Source organism: Pan troglodytes, chromosome 16 (genome assembly GCF_028858775.2).
Source record: "Pan troglodytes isolate AG18354 chromosome 16, NHGRI_mPanTro3-v2.0_pri, whole genome shotgun sequence".
Classification (NCBI taxonomy): Eukaryota; Metazoa; Chordata; class Mammalia; order Primates; family Hominidae; genus Pan; species Pan troglodytes.
In genome coordinates, this window is record NC_072414.2 from 48,825,508 (window position 1) to 48,846,962 (window position 21,455).

General features: G+C 41.4%; 1 protein-coding gene across 3 annotated transcripts in view; it reads right to left on the reverse strand.

Annotated features, from left to right (window-relative positions):
• ZNF280D (zinc finger protein 280D) overlaps positions 1-17,467 on the reverse strand; it is a 197,551-nt gene extending 180,084 nt beyond the window's left edge. The window contains exon 1 of one of the 3 annotated variants that reach the window (XM_054667573.2): positions 17,377-17,467. The gene's annotated coding sequence lies outside the window, so the exon portion shown is untranslated. The remainder of the gene's footprint in view (positions 1-17,376) is intronic. The other 2 variants (XM_054667568.2, XM_054667569.2) reach the window with 2 other exon arrangements.
• Between the last annotated feature and the right edge of the window lie 3,988 nt (positions 17,468-21,455).

Below are 21,455 nucleotides of genomic sequence, written 5' to 3' on the forward strand. Positions count from 1 at the left end.
CTCACTGTGTGCGTCTTGCTGTATCCAAATTTCCCCTTTTTGTAAGGATGCCAGTCATATGGGATTGGGGTCCTCTCTAATAACCTCATCTTAACTAATTACATCTGCAATGACTGTTTCCAAATAAAATTACATTCTGATATAGTGGGGTTGGCACTTTAACATATGAATTTAGGGTAGACACAATTAAACCTATGACACTGACCTAAGGATAGAGGTAGGAGGCGGAGAACTATCCTAGACAGATAGGAGAGGGTCCCCAGAGAACCTCTGACCCACCAAGGTCATTGTGCACGGGGGGCTTGACTAAATATGCCCACAGTGAAAAATTCTGTCCCTTAGCACATGTGCAGTAAGGGAAACAAATCAACGTAGCGGGACTCAAGCTAAGGGCCCCGCAAGTACACTGGAAGGATGGCGTGGAGTCACCAGGAATTCACACCTTACAAAAATGGGGAACTGATATGGTTTGGCTGTGTCCCCACCCAAATATCATCTTGGGTTCCCACATGTTGTGGGAGGGACCCGGTGGGGGGTGATTGAATCATGGGGGCGGGTCTTTCCTGTGCTGTTCTTGTGATAGTGAATAAGTCTCACAAGATCTGATGATTTTAAAAGGGGGAATTTCCCTGCACAAGCACTCTTCTTTTGTCTGCTGCCATGTGAGATGTGCCTTTCACCTTCCGCCATGATTGTGAGGCCTCCCCAGCCACATGGACCTATAAGTCCAATAAACCTCTTTCTTTTGTAAATTGCCAAGTCTTGGGTATGTCTTTATCGGCAGTATGAAAATGGACTAATACAGGAACCCAGCCCCATCAACAGATACATAGAAGCCCTTCTATTCAACTTTGAAGGGGGGCAACCGGCAACCTGCTTTCAGGACCCCTCTTTTTGCTGAGAGCTTTCCTTTTTGCTTAATAAATTATACTCCACTCACTCTTTGATGTCTGTGTGACTAATGTTTCCTGGTTGTGAGACAAGAACCCAGATCTAGCTAAGCCTTAAGGAGTGAAAAATCCTGCATCACTAAGACATAAGAGTATCTACTCTATGCCCAGGTGCAGTGGCTCACGCCTGTAATCCCAACACTTTGGGAGGCCGAGGCAGGTGGATCACCTGAAGTCAGGAGTTCAAGACCAGCCTGGCCAACATGGTGAAACCCCATCTCTACTAAAAATACAAAAATTTTCTGGGCATGGTGGCACAAGCTTGTAATCTCACCTTCTCGGGAGTCTAAGACAGGAGAATCACTTTAACCCAGGAGGCGGAGGTTGCAGTGAGTCAAGATCATGCCACTGCACTCACTCCAGCCTGGGTGACAGAGCGAGACTCAGTCTCAAAAAAAAAAAAAAAAAAAAAAAAAAAAAACAAGAGTATCTACTTTACGCTATTTATTAAAAAGATTATCTGAAATAATACATAGTTGCTGGCACCTAGCAAATGATTAATAAATGTTAGCCATCATCATTTATCTTTGGATCCAGACAGACTAGCACAATGCTTAGCACATAGCAAATATTGACCATCTTTGGGTTTTGCCTGCCTGGCATTCACTCCATCTTTTTCTGGTAAAAACACCTTGAAACAATCTTTTTGCTAGTCTTGGTGAGGCAATCATTCAAAATGTCCTGCCCTGCCCTCAAGAGGTGAGTATATGTGTGACCCAAGAATGCCATTCAGACTCTGTCTCCCAAAAATTAAATCTCGAGTAGAGTAACGTAAAGATAGAAAATGACAGAGATCATTTATCCCGCTAACAGTGCCACGAAAAGAGACTGACCTTTAGTTCCTGCTATCTGGATACTTAGAGCTGTTTTGACTCCTGGCGTTTTCACAGCCTGCTGCTTACTTAGCATTTCTTTTAATTATTTGTGCTAGTCCACATCCTTGAGCACATTTCTTGTTTAGCTTAAGATAGAGTGAGTTTCTTTTGTTTGTGCAGAAACAGGAATAGACTGAAGTAGAAATTGATTCCTGGACATAACAGTTACAACTGACACTTAGAATGACAATGCGAAGTTGGAAGGGTCATGGTGAGGCAGGAGACAGTGTGGACCTCTGCTTCTCTGGCTGGGAAAATGCCTATCTTCAAAAGCATGTTGTATCTGGAAACTCAGGCAATGTGTCTGTCCGGCTGGAGATTTGGGAGTGTCAGTAGAAAAACGTCAGCTCGTTGGATTAGGTTGGATACTTTTTTTTAGCCCAAGATAAGTTACTACAAGTAAGAGACAACTGGCTCATCAGAAAGCAGAGAGAGAGAGAACAGAAACTGCTAAGGGAAGCCCTTTCTAATTGTGGCCTGTGATCAAAGAGGGATAGTAGTCAGATAATCTTGAGCTGAATTCTCTCCCCTGAGATAAAGTTAGTGGAAGTAATGTCTTAAGATTCTGAAAACTTAAGAGGAGATAAAAAAATGTCTCCCGGAAAAGCTCTACTAAGCACCTCCTTCTGGGCCTTCCTTGACTGATGAGGCTTCACTTAGTCCCCACTTTACAGCCCAACCACTGAAATACATGGGATGTTGGAGCTGAGATTGGTTTTATCTCTTTTGACTCAGGCTATTGCTTGTCATTGCCCCCAGGAAATGTTAAAAAATGAAGCCTTTGTGGCTGAGAGCTGGAGGGAAGGGCAGAGCTCTAAGGCCTGTTGCTATGAGAGAGGATATCCTACCATTGGATGTGCATGGAGGGCCTGCTAGGTTTCTAAGAAAATTGTTATTTCTGGATAAACACTTAACAAACCCAAGGTAATCTCCAGGCCCCTGAACTCTTCTCAATAGAAAATTAGGTTCTAAATTAGTTTAACCCTCACAAGTGATCCTCTCCACTGTCCTTTTCAGAGGTGACCACAGTGGATACTGGACATTGGCTCTTCTCCCAGAGGAGAAAACCAGAATCAACTACTTTTGCTGACCAATATATCCACTCTGTCACTGGAGCAGACAGCACTTTTTATTCCTGAGAAGCAGGGTGTGACAAATTCTGTTTGCCAATGACCACTCTAAGCTGTTTCTTCCCCTTCCCTTGTCCATGTGAGTTTTTTTTTTTCTTTAATTAAGATAACCTGACCTATTTCTACCATTGTAGATCAGGTTAAATTTATCATTTAACGTCAGTTTGCCAATACACAAGGAGCTATTCTGGGCCAACCTGAGAATAATGCATGTTGCTGAGAGGTGGATGCAGTAACTGGCCTAGCACCTGGGGAAGGAGGGAGTTTTGAGAGGTATGTAAAAGAGTTGCACTATTGCAGGTGATAACAATTATGATGATGCTGCATGTATGAGAAGGAGAGTGTGTGTATGGATATCAAACAGCTTGGGAGATTACAGTGGACAATAATTGTTTTCACCTGCCAGTATCCCAAGTTTCCTTTATAAAAACTTTCTTCCCTGATGCTTGAGCCAGACAGTTCTAGAAGGGCTGAACCTATACCTCTACAGCTTGGTTGGCATGTAACCCAAAATTGTGTGTAAATTTATTCCATCTTCTCGGCTCAGTGAATGATTTAGGAAAGCTTACGTGATCCAAGTCAGATCAATAGAGTCAGCCACAGAGTTCTGAAGGAATGATTGGGAAAGACACATTCTTTCCAAGGGATTGCTTGGCTGGTAGAACGTAAGTTTACAGCTCTCAGGGCCTAACCTGCCACCAGGGAGAGAATGCCTGAAAATGAAGCTCGGGGAAAGGAAAGCAAAGTAAGAACAAGAGTAAGAAAGAGAATGAGAGCCAATAAATATCCTTTTTGCTTAGCCATTTGGAGTAGGTGTACTCTATTTTGTCTGGAGCTCAGCACCTGTGAACACTCTCCTTTTGGTTAGGAAGTTTCTTTCCTCCCCAAATTAGACATCAGAAATTATGCTTTCTTCACCCCACTTGTAGCTAGCTGGGCACAAGCATGTGACTCAGGCCCCATCAGACATCCTTGTGAAATTTCTTTGAGATGAGAGCAATGTGAGAAAGTAATGCCACATGGAATCCATTTCTGCCAGTGAGAGTGACACCACTGCCACTTGGCCTTCAGAGGTGGCATTGTTGAGTTCCTGTAACAGGGCTGGCAGTAGTGCTTGTGTCAGTAAAGTTCCTGCTGGCAGTGCAAAATGTAGCATTGAATGCTGGGAGGTGAAGGCAGTAGCAGTGTCTTCAGGCTAGTCCTGACAACTGTTTGTGGTGGTATCCTGGAAGTTCATCCTTGAGCCTGGCTCTCTAGCCCTCCTGGCAATTCTGTGACCTACCAAATATCCTTTAATAGTTTTCTTTTTGGCTTAATCAACCAGTTAGTTTTTGTCACTTTCAACTAAAACTTCTGGTACTAAGGTAAAAATCAGTAAAAATTTGAGAGAGATATAAATCAATGAATGAATGGCAATTCTGTGAGGTATATATTATACTTCCATTGTACAGAGGAAAAATTGGCTCAGTAATATTGGACCTTGCATCCTGTCCAAGGTCACGCAGCTAATAAATCCTAGAGTAAAGATTTGAATTTTGCTCTTTTTCGAATGCCCAAAGTTCATGTTTTTGAAATAATTTTGTGGCAGATAGAGCAGAGGGGCTTGCACAGAATTCATTCTACCCTTCTTGTAGAGTGCCTTCCTATACTGCAGAGGCTAGAAAACTAAAAGCGACATTTCCCAGACTTTCATACAGCTAGGAATATGATTAGGATCCACCAATAAGATGTACTTGTGTGAAAATTTAAGTTAGCACTGAGTCAGGTAGGAAGGAAGGCAGTGCCCAGGCCTTCATTTTGATGGTACAAATCAGTTACAGTATGGTTTGGGGCCAACAGTTGAGTCCACAACTTTCTGATTCCCAAATTGTGGCAAGGTAGTGTGATCTAGGATCTGGTGAGTGGTATAGTGGTTTCCTGATCCCCAGCTTACAGATTGTTGCAGAGATAGTTCTCTAGACAGGTCAGCTCCCTAGTGTTGTTCTGGAACCCAGTCCACAGCCCACTCCTCCAGCCCCTGTAACTGTGGACATGGGATTCCCTGTAGCCAATCCTTTCTTGCTAAAACTACTAGAATGGTTTCTATTATCTGCTTCTGAATCTTGTTTAATACGAGCATGGATAGAGGTCAAATACTACATAACAAAGCAGCAGTACACAGAGATTCTTATCGTTTCTAAGCTGCAATTAAAGAGAAAAAAAAGGATGCATTCAAGGTAAATTTATGTATTTCAGTAATAAGCACCATGGACTTTGTGGTCTTGCCACACCCATAATCCCCAGAAACTGGGTGTATCAGTCAGCGTACCACCGGCAGGAAACAGAAGGCTCATTCACAATGGAAACTCTGGGGAGACTTTAATAAAGACTAGTTTTGGCCGGATGCGGTGACTCATGCCTGTAATCCTAGCGCTTTGGGAGGCTGAGGCGGGCAGATCACTTGAGGTCAGGAGTTTGAGACCAGCCTGGCCAACAAGGCGAAACCCTGTCTCTACTAAAAAATACAAAAAAAGAAAAAAAGAAAAAATTACCCAGGCACTGTGGTGGGCACCTGTAATCCCAGCTACTCAAGAAGCTGAGGCAGGAGAATCACTTGAACCCCGGAGGCGGAGGTTGCGGTGAGCCAGGATTGTGCCACTGCACTCCAGCCTGGGTAACAGAGTGAGACCCTCCTTAAAATATAAATAAATAAATAAAGACTCGTTTTTACTTATCTTTTATTTCTATTTATTTAATTTTTTAGAGAAGGGGTCTCGCTATGTGCCTAGGCTGATCTCGGATTCTTCCCACCTTGGCCTCCCAAAGTGGTGGGATTACAGGCATGAGTCACCATGCCCAGCCTAAACGAGTTTTTAAAAATATAGACTGGGCATAGAGAACCACAGGGGTCGTACAGTGCCCCTAGACCTGAAGCAACAAGTGGAGGAATCTATTTTGGAAACTTGAAGACAGCTAGGTAGAGAGGGTGCTTTACTGGAGCTGTGACCTTTGGTTGCCGAATGCAGTCATGGCAACCTCACAGGCAAGGCGCAGGGAGGGAGCAACCTCACACTCAACTGTTTTTTCAAACTTCTGCACATTTGCTGAGCTCACCTAGAAGCCACAGGACACAAGCCTGTGCTGTAGTCCTTATAGGACAGTCTGCCAGGGTGGAGAAAGATGGAACGTGGATCTAAAGGGCAAACGGAAGATATCCAGCACACCACGTGAAAAAATTAACAACCTCAGTGCAGTAAGAGATCATGAAGAACGCAGGCTGAAGTATTTTGTGCTTCTGAATTTATAATGTTCACAGATTGAATTTATTCATTTTTTTTTTTTTTTTAAGACAGAGTCTCACTCTTCGCCCAGGCTGAAGTGCAGTGGCGTGATCTCAGCTCACTGCAACCTCTGCCTCCCGGGTTCAAGCGATTCTCCTGCCTCAGCCTCCTGAGTAGCTGGGATTACAGGTGCGCACCACCCCCAGCTAATTGTTGTATTTTTAGTAGAGATGGGGTTTCTCCATATTGGCCAGGCTGGTCTCCAATTCCTGACCTCAAGTGATCCACCCACCTTGGCCTCCCAAAGTGCTGGGATTACAGGCATGAGCCACTGCGCCTGGCCTGAGTTTATTCATTCTTTTTAAAGATAGTCAACACAATCTACTCATGTGATTTGAGGTCGTTTCGCTTAGTTTAGCACACAGTGCCGTGGAGTATGAGAAGTGGAAAGCACTCTAGAGATCTCGCTGAACACCCTTATTCCATAGATGAGGAAGTCAAGACTTAGGAACATGACACAAATTCCTCCAAAGTCACATATCCAAAGTTGCATAATCAGCATGCACACCCAAATCTACTGATGCCCAGTCCAGAGCTTCTTCCACTATTGGCAGCTAAAATCCATGCTGGACGTGCAAGTTGTGCTCATTACAAACTGCCAGACTGTGATACAGCTGCGGTCTGAGCCTGGAGCATCCCTCTGCCTTAGTCTTATTATTCTCTTCATTTTAAACATTTACCTGAGAAGCTGAATTCCAAAGACACTTTTCCTAAAAATAACTCAAAGACATGCAGGAGGAAATTAGCATAATGTATTTTCTTCAGCTATAATTTACAGTGTGTAATCTAAAAATGTGCAACAAAGCAATGCTAGTAGTGCAGAGAAAATTCCCCTGGGATATTTGGTTCCATTTAAAAACACCTCAGTATGGGGGGATGTGGGAGCAGCAGCCTGTGACACACTTCCATCAGGGCAAAATGTTATTCCAGTGATTCACAGCGAGAGGCCTGACAAACACTTTGAGTCGATATAAAGGTTCTTGCCATCAGGATAAAAATGAGAATTGCAGTGGGTGGTCCCATTCTAGCCTCATGTCTCCTTCTACTTCTGTCCTGGCTTAGGTGGTTGCCCTGGAAACAGTGGGGTAGCAAACAAAACCATTTGGAACAACTTTTAGAAAGCCTTATGTACAGAGGCCTAATGTTTATTTGTTGCTGCCTTTTCCAAAGGCTTTCTTCCCCTGAGAGGGTGTGCTTCTTGGACTACCTTGAAAGCTAGTTCCTGTTAAAGTCTTTGGCAAGGTCCAGTTGGAGGGCTGGCCAGAGTTTGGCAGAGAATAGGAGAAAGGGGCTTTGCTTATCATTATTCAGCTTTGGATCCCCACACAGATGGCCCTGATCTCCTCCTCCCCCACCTAAGAATTTTTCTAAAATGACACCCAAGTTTTTCTTGGCAGAAGTTATAATTCCTGGCAAACAGTTCACTGCAGCTCTAATTATGATGACAGCTTTAATGGAGAAGATAATCATATTAAATGGTTCTTATTCAGTTCCATGTGATGAATTAGTGATTACCATAAAATGTGTTAAGCAGCTAAAAGTAAGGGGAAGGGATAATGTACTGAGCTACAAGTTGAGGTTTTAGGGATTCCAAAACTGGGTAGGAGATAGGATAAAATGAATTTCATCGGATACCAGGGGTGATCAGGTATCAAGGGAGGGTATTCTCAATAAACTGACTTGGCAGGACTCTTCCTAAAACTACACCAGGCAGGCCAAAGACAGGATGGGGACCAGGGGAGAGGCCTAGTAGAGAAGAGGGTTCAGGGGAACCTGACTAAAGTTTGGTAAAGAAGTCTTTATCATATCCACCACTTGTACAACATACTTTTAAATACTGTGACTCAGATACGGAAAGGTAAGAATGAAAAGGAGGGAAAGAGGAAAGGAAGAAAGGAAGGGAGGGAGGAAGAAAGGAAAGTTTGTAAAATTGCCTTCCGAATTCAGGCTCTTCTGTACGTTGCTACAAAGTTGTCTGGGGTGGAGGGAACACATTTGGTCTTTGAAACAGCCAAAGGACATTAAGGGCCAGTCTTAAAAATAAGGAGGAGATCAAACTGAGTAACACTGTATGACTATAAAGCAATGGGCTGGTGGTTCTTGTGTGGTTTATGAATAGGGTGACCAAATTCAATCCATTTTGCCTGGAACTTTCCCAGTTTTAGGACTGGACATCTCCCTCAGTTCCAGGTAAATCAAGAAGATTTGCCTAAGACTCTCCCAGTTCTATAGCCCCACATTCTGGAAAACAGAAATAATCAGTCACCCTATTCATCAAAAGAGCTCTGAAGGTAGTTCCTAACAAGAAGTTCCAAAATCATTTAGAGCCATAGCACCTGACAAACTAGGCTTCCAATATAAGGGTTGTTCAGAAAACAAAAACAAAACAGCCTCATTCATTTAGTCACATATTATGTGAGAAAATAAATATTCACCCTGACTCCTATTTAATTAGAAGTACCTTTACTTAGATACTTTGATTCAAATACAGGGCCCAAACACCTCTCCACAAATGTTTGGTTGAAGAAAGCTTATTTACCTAATTAGAATATTTATGTGCCATCATGCATGTTTTATTTTTATATTAATATATCTCTTTGAGTTTTATTACAAAAATCTTGCTTTAAAAAAGACATTCAAATTTGTTTTTCATTCATCTGTAAGCTACAATACATGTAGTTACTATGTGTAGTAATCAAAGTGTGTGTGTGTGTGTGTGTGTGTGGTCTTCCATGAGGAAGCAACCTTCTTTATCCTCATCTTCTCTAAACCCTAATTCATTTGTACTTTCACTCATTTTCCCAAGGAATGTTATTCCTTTAGAAGTCATTTTTAATGGCTAGAGAAAGATAAAGAAGGCTAAATAGGAAAGCCTTGCTCAGAAAGCCCTGTTGCTCCTGCTGCTGCTTTGAATAACACCTTATGGCTACACTATGTTAACCTTCTAAAATCTACTTTACATGGTTTCTCATATGTGTCTTCACCCTTCATCCCTGAGAAGTGAGGGCCTAGGCAGGCTGGGAAGAGATATGGTAGCTGGGAGCCTGGGACATGTCTGAGGCTCATTGGAGCTGAAGAGGTAGAGATTCACGGGAAGCATTCTAGGGAGAAGCTGAATTTAAAACCACTTGGGCAGTACCAAGGAACCATCTTTTCTAAAAGGTTGGGTAGAGACAGAGTATCCATCCAAATATGAGGACAAAATGGGAAAATCCATTGTGAGCAAGCAAGTTTAAAACACAGCACAGAGGGAGAAGGTAAAAAAAATATTTAAGGTAGTTTTCTTAATTTTTTTATAGGATGCCAGCAGCCTTAGCCTGATGTGGGAGGAGGCTCTAATCAGGTCTGGCTCTTCTTCCACATCCCACTCCACTGGGTGGTGTTTTTCACCGGGTGACTACAAAGTCTTAACATGTTTAGGTGGGTTCTTAGTTGAGGTGGGAGCATTTCATGTGTTTGCTTCTCTAGCAGACATCCTTTCTGAAGGACAGGTACCAGATCTGGCAGTGGCACTTCTGAGAATCCAGAACGTTTTGCAAGATGCGTGGGCTCTTCTAACTCAGTTGTCAGGGTAAATTACTTGGCTCTGGGTCTAGGGCAGAGTCTCAGTGAACTGAGCTAGCATGAGCTGGCTGAAACAGACCTCATCTCTGCTTTTACTAAGAAAATAGAAACAACCGTAAGACAACTGTAACATTTCCCACCAGCATTCTCATTAAGTTTTGCCTTTCCTTCCTTGATGATGGAAAAACTGTCCTAGACTCTTAGTCCTCCTAGACCTTGTGACTTAAGCCCTGGATTCCCCATCACCTATTCAAAGGCTTTGCTCTTTTCATCACTCACTGTCTCCACCATCTCTACATCTCCACTCTCTATTTGATCATTCCCATAGCAGATACACATGCTATAATATCTCCTGTCTTTAAAAAACCTGTCTTCTCTAGAATTACACCCTCCTCCAACTACTCCCTCCTGCTTCTCAGGCCTCCTTACATCATCATTTCTAAAGCAAGTTGTCAATACTCAGTGTCTCTCCACTTCCTCATTTCATGGTCTCTTTTCAGTCTTCTCCAATCATGTTTGCTTCCCTATGATTGCACTGAAGCCATTCTTCTCAGGATCACCAGTGAGCTCTACATGTCTTAAATCCTCTGAACAATTTCCCAGCCCTTCTCTTACTTGACCTCTCAGTGGATTTTATTTCACTTGGTGAACCACCTGGATTCTGAGTCAATGCACTGTCTCGGTTTTCCTCCTGTGTCCCTGGATTGGCTTCTTCTGAGTCTGCTGGCTCCTTCCTCTTATTCCTCATTTTTAAATTTCTTTAAACATCTTCTGTTCTTTAAATACACTTGTTCACTTTATAGGAGATCTTATCCAGTCCCATGGCTTTAATTTCTATCTCTCTGTCAATAACTCCCAGATCTATATTCTCTAGCCCTGACATTTCCCCTGAGCTCCAGACTTAACATATTCTGCCACCTACTTGACATTTCCATTAGATGTCTAATAAGCATTTCAAATTGAACATTTTCAAAATAGAACTTGGTCTTACCTCCCAAACCTGTTTTTCTTTAAGTTTTATACACTGCAGCTCCTGGCTTTACCATTCATCCAGCAGCTCAGGATATAGACTTGAGGCTCATTCTTGACCACTCTATTCCTCTTACACTCACATATCATAAAAACCCAATTGTGTGGGCCCCTGCCAGACCTGACTACCTCTATTAGTGATGGCCAGGACTGGCTATCTTCAAAATTCCCAGCAGATGATTTCCAGGATTGGTGCTGTAGTCTTCCCTCGTGTGTCTATGGCTCCCAGGATTGGGTATGAAATGGTAAACCCAAAGTGCTTGAGGAAGGTGACTCTGGTGCAAACTGAGTTCCCGCATCTAATTTAGCCACTCCAGCTCTATGACAAGTGATTCTTAATCCCAAGGAAGAGGAGCAATTATACTATTTCAAAAGCCAGTTTCCTAGAGAAGGAAACCCAGGGGTGGAGACTTCAGGGCTGGGTCTTCCAAGCACTAGATATTGCTCATCTCAGTGGATGGAGACATTCATGTGGACTGGGCTGGGTCAGGTAGGTCAGGGGAAGGCAGGAGTAACTTAAGTAAGGCTTGTTAGGAGACTGCATGTGCATCTGAGAACCAAGAAAAGCCTCCATCCCTTTTGAGCATGTCAATTATTACAACAGACTATGAAAAGAAATGTGTAAGGAATTGTCTAATGAATTCCAGGAATTGATAAATATATTTGATAAATCATGTGGGCTCTTCCTCTGGGACTACAAACACTTCAAGCATAATGCAGATGTCTTGACTGGACAGAATACAGCCCAGTAATTCTTCCATTCTCTTGGACATGTACTTTTCAGGGTTGGCCTGCAGGTGGTGGTGTAGCCCACAGAGGACCTGTCTGGACAAAGGACTCACAGGATGTTAGATTTAGATTCGTATATTAGGATTTTGTCCAAGTAGCTCATGCCTCCTTGATCCTGCATGAGAAGATGACTAGGGCCTGCACAGCCAAAATGACACCATAATCTGCCAGATCCCCCCTCTCCCATTGATGTCAAAGCTCTTGGACCAGTAAGCTGGGTTATCTACAACCTCTTCCCTGTCCAGGCAGAGGATAAGAGAAAAACTCCCTCCCAGATACACTCAAAATGTACTTCCCACGTGAGGTTGCTAGTGCCTTTCAAGAGAGGGCATCTGTGGGTTAAGTGGCCAATTCATCATGGTGCTGGTGTTACTGCTCCCAGACTCAGTACATGAAGTTAGCATCCTCCCTTTCCCCACACATTCTCCACCCCTGCCAAAGCCTTGGAAATAGAATTGCTGTCCATCACTGGCTTGGCAGGAAGCCACACATATTTGTAGTGGGGTCACAAATTCATTCACTCTGTACTCAGATGTGCGAGGAAAATATAGCTTCTGTATTTCTCCATAACTCATCTACTCATCCACAGGGAATTGGGAAAAAGGACCCTAAATTTATCCCCTTCAGTTAAATTTAGTTCAGCTCAATAATTCAGATGCCTTCTTTATGTAAATTATCTTTAGTTTCTTTAGGTAAAATATGGTCTTTACATTTTCTCTCCATCTCTTTGTTGTCCTCCAAGTCAGTGACTCTGTCTCTGTTTAGTGGGGTCTGTAAGAATTTAGATGACCCACGCAGCAGAGATATTATCTGAATCCTCACTGACCAAAGGTGAAGTGGCTAGATTTTCTGTTTACTGGACTGGTGACCACTGAAGGTTGATTTTTCTGGTTTGGCTTTTTGAGGTAAAGTAATTTCCTCTGGAATCTGTGTTTCTGGCCATCTCAAAGTTTCTACTCAGGTACCTCTTTGTTTTAACCAGAGCCCTTTGGCGTACCTCTGTGCTCTCAAAACCTCTGTCTCATCAGAACACACGGGACTTGCTAGATCAACTGTACAACATCCCGGCCATGTAAGCCCAGGAGTGATGGCTCAAGCTCATCTATCAACCCACCTACTATACCACCTCCTCACCATCACTCCTTGCCAAGACTCTGGCCTCTGGCCTTCTCACTTCTTGTCTTCCTCATTTCTTCCATAATCCCTTGGAACTGGAAGGGGCAGTCTTTGGGCAACTCATTCACCCATGTACTATCTCCCTTCCAGGGTAGAGCAACGCATATCATGACCTAGCTTTCATAGGTGGTAAGGTTATCTTCTTTTTTCTTAAGAAAAAAACACTATGAGTTGAGGGCCCCATCTTAGTTCATGGTATGCCTTAAATCTGAATTTAAAAATCCTTTCTGGACAAAGCCTAAGTCTTGCTATAGATCAGTACGAACAATAATCAAAGCACAAAGGTCAGAAATTACTTTGTTGTTTTAGAGTTATGCTGTGCAATATGGCAACAGCTCCATGTGTCTATGTAACTTTAATTTTTAAATAATTAAGGTTTTTAAATTCAGGTCCTCAGTCATACTAGCTACAATTCAAGTTTTCAGAAGCCACATGGGGATAGTGGCCACTATATTGGACATCAAATATATAAAACATTAGCAGCATCACAGAAAGTTACATCGGACAGCTATTCTAGAGGCTGTCTACCCTTTTCCCTTTTCTGAGGCGCTAAAACACTTTTTCTTTTTGGCGACGGAGTCTCACTCTGTTGTTCTGGATGGGGTGCAGTGGTGCAATCTCAGCTCTCTGCAACATCCACCTCCCAGGTTCAAGCAATTCTCCTGCCTCAGCCTCCCAAGTAGCTGGGATTACAGGTGCCTGCCATCAAGCCCAGTTAATTTTTGTATTTTTAATAAAGATGTGGTTTCACCATGCTTGCCAGGCTGGTCTTGAACTCCTGACCTCAAGACCCACGTTGACCTCCCAAAGTGCTGGAATTACAGGCTTGAGCCACTGCTCCTGGCCTAAAATGCTTTTTAGATGGGTGGGAGCTTCCCAGAGAAAAAACAATTACTTATAATGGTCGCTGCTCTGCACTCCCAAGACGCGGGTTAGTCGATAAACCCCACCCACTTCCCCAAGTGCCGGTGGTATTCTTCTCTGTTTCTCCTAAGGAGAGGCTACATAATTTATGGAGCCCAGTAAAAAGCAAAACTTTATTCACAAGTTATTTTAAGTTTCAAGCTATCAACACCAGAGCATGAATCCAAGTACAAGGTCTGAGGGCGGGTCCCAGTGTGACTGCATAGGGCTCGCACCTAGGAAGCTGGCCTTCTTTGAAGAGAATTGCACCCAACAGAGATGTCAAGGCAGCACTGTGGGCTCACTGGGGAATTTACTTATGAGCAGCAATGCCAGAGCCCACAGCTGCACTAGTGCTGACCAGGCTCAGATGTTAACTCTGACAGCTGCCCAGGGAATGCCTGTGGCTAGATGGAGCCACCCAGCCAAAAAGAAGTGACAGGAAATAAGGGCCCCAACATGTTGTATTGGAAAGCCCATTGCTGGAAGCTCTGGACATGTCAGCTGCTTCCAGCTGGGCATGTTTCTATCATAGCCAGGGTTGTGTCCAGCCAGGAAGGCTGAGACCTGTCAAGTCCATCATTTTAGAAACTGCTGAAGGATGGGGAAAAGGCAACACACCCAGGAACTACGGCACAGAGAACTATGGCCAGCTTTCTTACCTGGACTCTGGCTGTGAGCAGAGCATGGTGTCCAGGAGCCTGTGTGCAGAGGAGGTCTTACCTCCCCAACCTGAGAGACAAAGGGATTTGAGGGGAGGCCAGAACAACAGCCACTCAGAACTTCAAAATGAATCATCAGTACAGAGGAGCAAGACAGAGAAAAAGAATCTAGGCCGGGTGTGGTGGCTCACGCCTGCAATCCCGGCACTTTGGAAGGCTGAGGCGGGTGAATCACTTGAGGTCAGCAGTTCAAGACCAGCCTTGCCAAATGGTGAAACCCTATCTCCATTAAAAATACAAAAATTAGCCAGGTGTGGTGGCAGGCGCCTATAATCCCAGCTACTCGGGAGGCTGAGGCAGGAGAATTGCTTGAACCCGGGAGACAGAGGCTGCAGTGAGCTGAGATCGCACACTGCTCTCTAGCCTGGGTGACAAGAGTGAAACTCCATCTTAAAAAAAAAGAAAGAAAGAAAGAAAGAATCTACTTGTAAGTCAAGTAGATGGAAACAGAGGAAACCAGACAAAAACAAAAAGACGTGAGGTGGAAGGTGAGACTTGGAACTTGTAAATAGTCTGTAAGATAAGTAAATTAACTCCCACAGCTTTTTAGAGTATAGCAGATTGGAACCTACACATAGAAATAATTGGCAAAATGCAGTAAAAAATAACTTTTAAATAAACAGCTGAAAGCAAAAGGAAGAAAACGGTTTTAGAATAAAGAGAGAGGACGAAGCCGCAGTGGGTGCAGCCTGACTTGACCCCAGCTCAGCTGATAGGCTCAGTAGTTCTTGTGCAGAATTCTCCTTGGATGCCCTTGTTGCTCATATTGACCCCTGGCTTTTGGCCTGGGGGACCCAGGCCCCAGGCCACCTTCTCTGTTTAGGTTCAGAAGCTGCAAAAGAGAACTGCCTGAATTCCCTGAGACACAGGCTCTGGAGACCCAGGAGAAGTCCTTGGAGGAAAACCCTTGAAGAGCTACTCCTGCCATGAAGAGGGAAATAGAAAAGTCCAAATCCTCAGTCTGAAAAAGTAGTATGGAACCCTGGGCTTTTCGTTTCTCCCAGGGGTCTTTTAAATTTTAATCCTACCTTCTAACTTCCAGTATAGAGGAAAGGGGAGAATAAAGAAAAAAACGGCTGGGTGAGGTGGCTCACACCTGTAATCTCAGCATTTTGGGAGGCCGAGGAGGGCAGGTCACTTGAGGTCAGGAGTTTGAGACCAGCCTGGCCAACATGGCAAAACCCCATCTCTACCAAAAATTCAAAAATTAGCTGGGTGTGATGGCGCACACTTTTAATCCCAACTACTTGGGAGGCTGAGGCGGGAGGATCACTTGAACCCGGGAGGTGGAGGCTGCAGTGAGCCGAGATCATGCCAGTGCACCACTTCAGACTGGGCAACAGAATGAAAAAGAAAAGAAAGAAAAAGACTAGCTCAACCTAATAGAAAGTAGAAAAGAATAAAGAATCAAAGTTAAAGAATAACTGGCTGAAGGAGGATTGCTTGAACCTGGGAGGCGGAGGTTGTAGTGAGCCAAGATCGCACCACTGCACTCCAGTCTGATTGACAAAGTGAGACCCTGACTCAAAAAAAAAAAAAAAAAGATAAATAGAAAACACAAAATGAACCATGTATCAATAATCAAAATTCATATAAATATTAACATATTGAATTTCCCTACAAAAAGATGGAGATTCTCAGGATTTTTAAAAATTCAGCCAAGAGACTACCTAGAACTTGATGACACAGAGAAATTATTATGTAAATAGATGGATAAACTGTACTAGAAAAATATTTTTTTAATTAAACGTAATATTATCATCTTTTTTTAAACTTTAAGGCAAAATAAAAGTAAGGGATAAAGAGGGCCATTATATAATGATAAAAGGATAAAAAGATAAAAATAAGAATTCACATTGAAGAAATAGTAAGTTGGAACTTCAGTGTGTGTGTATGTGTGTGTACACACAATACATTGTCAAAATTACAAAGAGAAAATGATAAATGTATAATCATAGTTGTAGAAGATGTAAAGAACACAGGTAATTCCTACACCCAAAATTATAGGAAACGCATTCTTTTCATTATTTTTGTTGTTGTTACGGGCAGCCTCCTGAGCCAGAGGAGGCTCAGAGATTCCCAGGAAACACATTATTTCTAGCACACGTGAAACATTTACAAAAAGCATAATATGTCAAAAAGTAAACTTCAAACAAATACCAATGACCAAAATCACACAAAACATTCTCTGACAGCAATGCAATAAAATCAAAAATCAATGTAATAGTTACACTGCCCCATTATTTTAGAAACTTCTAAATAATTATTAAGGTAGAAAAATGAATAGAAAATACCAAATGTGTAACACCACTCAGACAATGAAAACATGAGTACCAAAACACATGGCATGGAGTTTAAGCAGTATTTAGAAGGAAATTTAGAGCTTTAAATGCCTATAATGGAAAGAAGGAAGCATATACCCCAAAGGTCAAAATGTTTAAAAATTAGAAGAAAGAAAGTAGAAGGGAAAAAAAGTCAAAAATAAGAGGAGAAATAGCCAAAAGGGGAAAAAAATCAATAAGGTTTCATATAGAATCAATAATATTCATAAATCAATAAGGATTCATATATTCCTATTCTATATGAAGACAATATAATTCAATCGATTCAAAACCTAATTCTTTTAGAGGACTAATAAAATAGACAAAACCTGGCAAGATTGATTGAGAGTATAAGAGAAAAAAGTGGGAAAAAAGGACTTGACTATAAATTTTTAAAAGTATAAGAGAATATGATGAACATCATTATATTAATACATTTGGCAATTTAAATGAAATGGACAGTTTTCTAGACACATGTAAATCACTAAAAGTGACATGAAAAAGAAATGGCAGTCTATTTATTTATAACCATTAAAAGAACTGAATTTGTAGTTTAAAAAATCTATCCATTAAGTACTATGCCAATCAAGTACTTACCCAAAGAGGTGAGTTTTACCAAATCTTCAAAGTTTATTTCCTGTATTGAACAGACTTTTTCATTCAGTGAAGACAAAAATAGGTGAGCTCTCTTTACTTCTTTTGTAAGTATATTTTTGATACCCAAACTGGAAAAAGACAATACGAGAAAAGAAAATCGTTGTTTTTTCTCACTTTTGGGCACATGTGCTCAAATATTTTAAAATATCATCTAACTGAATTCAGCAATGCATTAAGACATCATATTAGATAAGGCACAAAGCAGATATAATAAAATAATTATAGAATCTGGTTGGTGGGCATAAGGGTGTTCACCGTACAGGCCAAATTTTTCGTATGTTTGAAGTTTTCTTTATTAAAACCTTGCAAAAAGTAAGAAACAAAATCATTACGTATTTACCACCTGTAAAAACATATCATGACAGAATACCAAGAATGGTTGAATATTAAAAATCTATCAGTGTAATTCACCTCATTGATATAGATGATAAATTTTATCAGGAAAATGAGGTTGTAGTCCACTTCCAGTTTGCCAATAGCTTTTTTTCCCATAAATTGCTTTTTCATCAATTATATAATTATATAATTGAGCTTGGCTGTGAGTGGCAGAAAACTCCAAACTATATAGAATTTTATTTCTCTCCTAAGTAGAAGACTGATTAGGTGGCCCAGAGCCAAGTTACTTCCAATATTTTGATGTTTGGTAAGATCTCTATTCCTAAGATCACATCAAGTACAATATGATTGCGTGAATTCCAGTCATTACATCTGCATTCTAGGTGGCAGGAAGGAGAAAAGGGAGGAGTGATTATGTTTCCACTTTAGGGGTACTACTGGAATTTGCATATATCACTTCTACTCACATCCCAATGGCAGGAACTATGTTATATGCCCTCACCCACTGGAAGGTGGCATTGAAATGCAGGCAATTTTCTTGACACTGATGTCTCCAAATAAAATAGAGATTATACAGAGGCAAAAAGGGAGAACCAATGTGAGAGGGAGGGATCAGCAATCTCTCCCAAGTATAAAGCTACCAAAAACCCACAGAAAACCTGATGCTTAGTGGTCAAACATTAGAAGCATTCTCTTTAGAGTCAGGAGCAAGTCAAGAGTGTCTGTTATTACAGCTTCTCTTAACCATTATATTAATATTAAAAGTCCTAGCCAGTGCCAATACTCTTTAAAAGAATAAGAATTAGAAAGAAGGGGAAAAATTGTTCTTATTTATAAACTATCTGATAATTTACATTAAAAATGCAGGAGAATGTGTAGACAAACAATTCAAACAGGAAAATTCAGCATTCTGAATGCATGTTCAGGATATGGTGTGAGAGGAGAAAAAATTGTGTGTGTGTGTGTGTGTGCTCTCCCATTTAGAATAGATATCTAGGCAGAAATATCTGCAAGACCTATTTAGGCAAAATTATAAAACATGACATAAAAGATGCACTGGATAAATGATGAGACACTGAGGGATGGAAAGATAATTGTGTCAATCTGGCAGATCACCCTGTGAATTTATAATGAATCTATGAATCATTGTAATTCCAACCAGAATCCCAACAAGGCTTCATGGAATTTAACAATCTAACCCAAAAGTTGGTGTGGAAGATTAGACACTCAACTAGCACAGAAATGTTCAAAAAAGAAAACTAAGGAGAGGTGATTTGCCCTACCAGGCTAATTATATAAGGTTATAATTCTTTTAAGAAGTGCGGCTTTGGGGACAGGAATATAAAAATAGGCTGAAAGGGCCTGGCATGGTGGCTTACACCTGTAATCCCAGCACTTTGAGAGGCCAAGGTGGGAGGATCACTTGAAGTTAGAAGTTACAGACCAGCCTGGCCAACATGGTAAAACCCCGTCTCTACTAAAAATACAAAAATTAGGTGGGTGTGGTGGTGCATGCCTGTGATTCCAGCTACTCTGGAGGCTGAGGTATGAGAATTGCTTGAACTCGGGAGGCAGAGGTTGCAGTGAGCCGAGATCATGCCACTGCACTCCAGCTTGGGTAACAAAGCGAGACTCTGTCTCAAAAATTAAAAAGTAAAAATAGGCCAAAAGAATGGAATAAAGGGTATAGATACTGACAAATACATACATGGAAAGTTGATATGGAACAGAAGTCTCTTACATATCAGCAGGGAGTGGCAAACATTAGCTAAGTGGTCCTAAGACAACTGGCTATGTACAGGGAAAAGGAATTTACATCCCCATTTCATACCACAACAAAATACATCCTACACGGGCTAAAAACCTTAAATGTATGGTAGGGTGACAGGGGGAATCTTAAAATTACAAAGTAAATACAGGAGAATGTCTTCATTACATTTTCAGTTTTCTTAAATAAAATAACAAAAGCATAAATGATAACAGTGATCATTTGAATACATTTAAATATTAAAATTCTATGAAACAAAAGACGCCAGACACAGTGAAAATGCAAGCCATTGGAGAAGTTAATTATAGTATATATTACTGAGTATTAGCATCAAGAGTATTTTTAAATCTCTATAAATGAATAAGAAAAAAGCAAGCAATACAGTAGAAAATTTGTCGATGGTATCAACAGTTAATTGTTAGAAGGAAACTAAATAGCCAAAAAACATAAAAGATACTCAACTTCAGTAATAAATGCAAATTAAAACCACAATAAAGTACTATTTCACATCCATCAGAAGGGCAAAATTTAGAAGTCTGAGAAGCCCAAGTGTTGGTAAGGATGTGGAAGAAAAAGAAAAAAAGAACTTGTAAATATGGCTGGTGTGAATGTGTATTGTAGAAAATCACATTGGAGGACAATGTTGCAATATCAAACAAAGTTGATGAGCACATGCTAACCTATGACCTAGCAATTCTGCCTGTGGGTATGTATCCTAAAAAATTCTCACGCATATGCCCAAGGAGAAATGAAATACATTGTTTTTTGTAGCACTGTTTTTAATAGCAAAACATTGGAACCAACCTAAATGTTCAAAAATATAATTGTGGACAGGGCTCAGTGGCTCATACCTTTATCCCAGCACCTTGGGAGACCAATGTGGGCAGGCGGACCTCTTGAGCCCCGGAGTTCAAGACTGGCCTGGGCAACATGGTAAAACTCTGCCTCCACAAAAAATACAAAAATTAGCCCGGCATGGTGGCTCATGCCTGTAGTCTCAGCTACTCAGAAGGCTGAGGTGGGAGGATCACCTGAGCCTGGGGAGATTGAGGCTGCAGGGACGTGAGATCACAACACTGCACTGCAGCCTGGGTGACAGAATGAGACCTTGTCTCAAAAAAAAAAAAAAAAAAAAAAAAAAAAGAAAAGAAAAAGGAAAAAAAAAGAATCGTGGATCAATAAATGGTGCCAAAGTCACACAATGAAATATCAACTATGTATGTGCAAAATATGTAAGAACCAGGAAGGAAGGATACATGCTAATTTCAGGATAGTGATTATCTCTGGGCAGAGAGCAATGGAATTGGGCAGTGGGTGCTATGGTTAAAATGTATCTGTAATGTTAAAACAAACAAGCAAAAAACTCTAAAGTCAGCCAAGATGTCAACATTGGTTAAATCTGTGAAAAACAATAAGCCTGGAGCATACTGCAGACTAATAAGAAATGATTTCCAGAACTGCTTCAGAAGAGTGTGGGGAGTGGACTACCATGTGTGTAATGCTGAAGAAGAGGATGAGCTTGTTTGTGCAGACTTCCTAATGACACAAAATAAATTGGCAACAATGATGGCCTCTGAGGGAGAGGGACACAGGAGACTGGCACGAGCAGAGGAAAAAGACCTTTACATCCTTTTTCTATTATTTGCCTGTTTTATCACTTGCGTATATTTTCTCAATAGTAAAAAAATTAAAGCAAAAATATATTTTTAATAAAAATGATTCCTACCACAACAATGCACTTAAAGCCAAAATTACAATTTTGAGGGACATTTTGCATGAAGTATAAGTGTACCCTTATGCTTGCCACCTTCCCAAATGACTGATTTTTCTACAGCGTTCCTGATAATAAGTTCCTTATGATCAGTCACACAGAAACATACACCCTGCCTGCTACATATGCTTTAACTGTGCATCT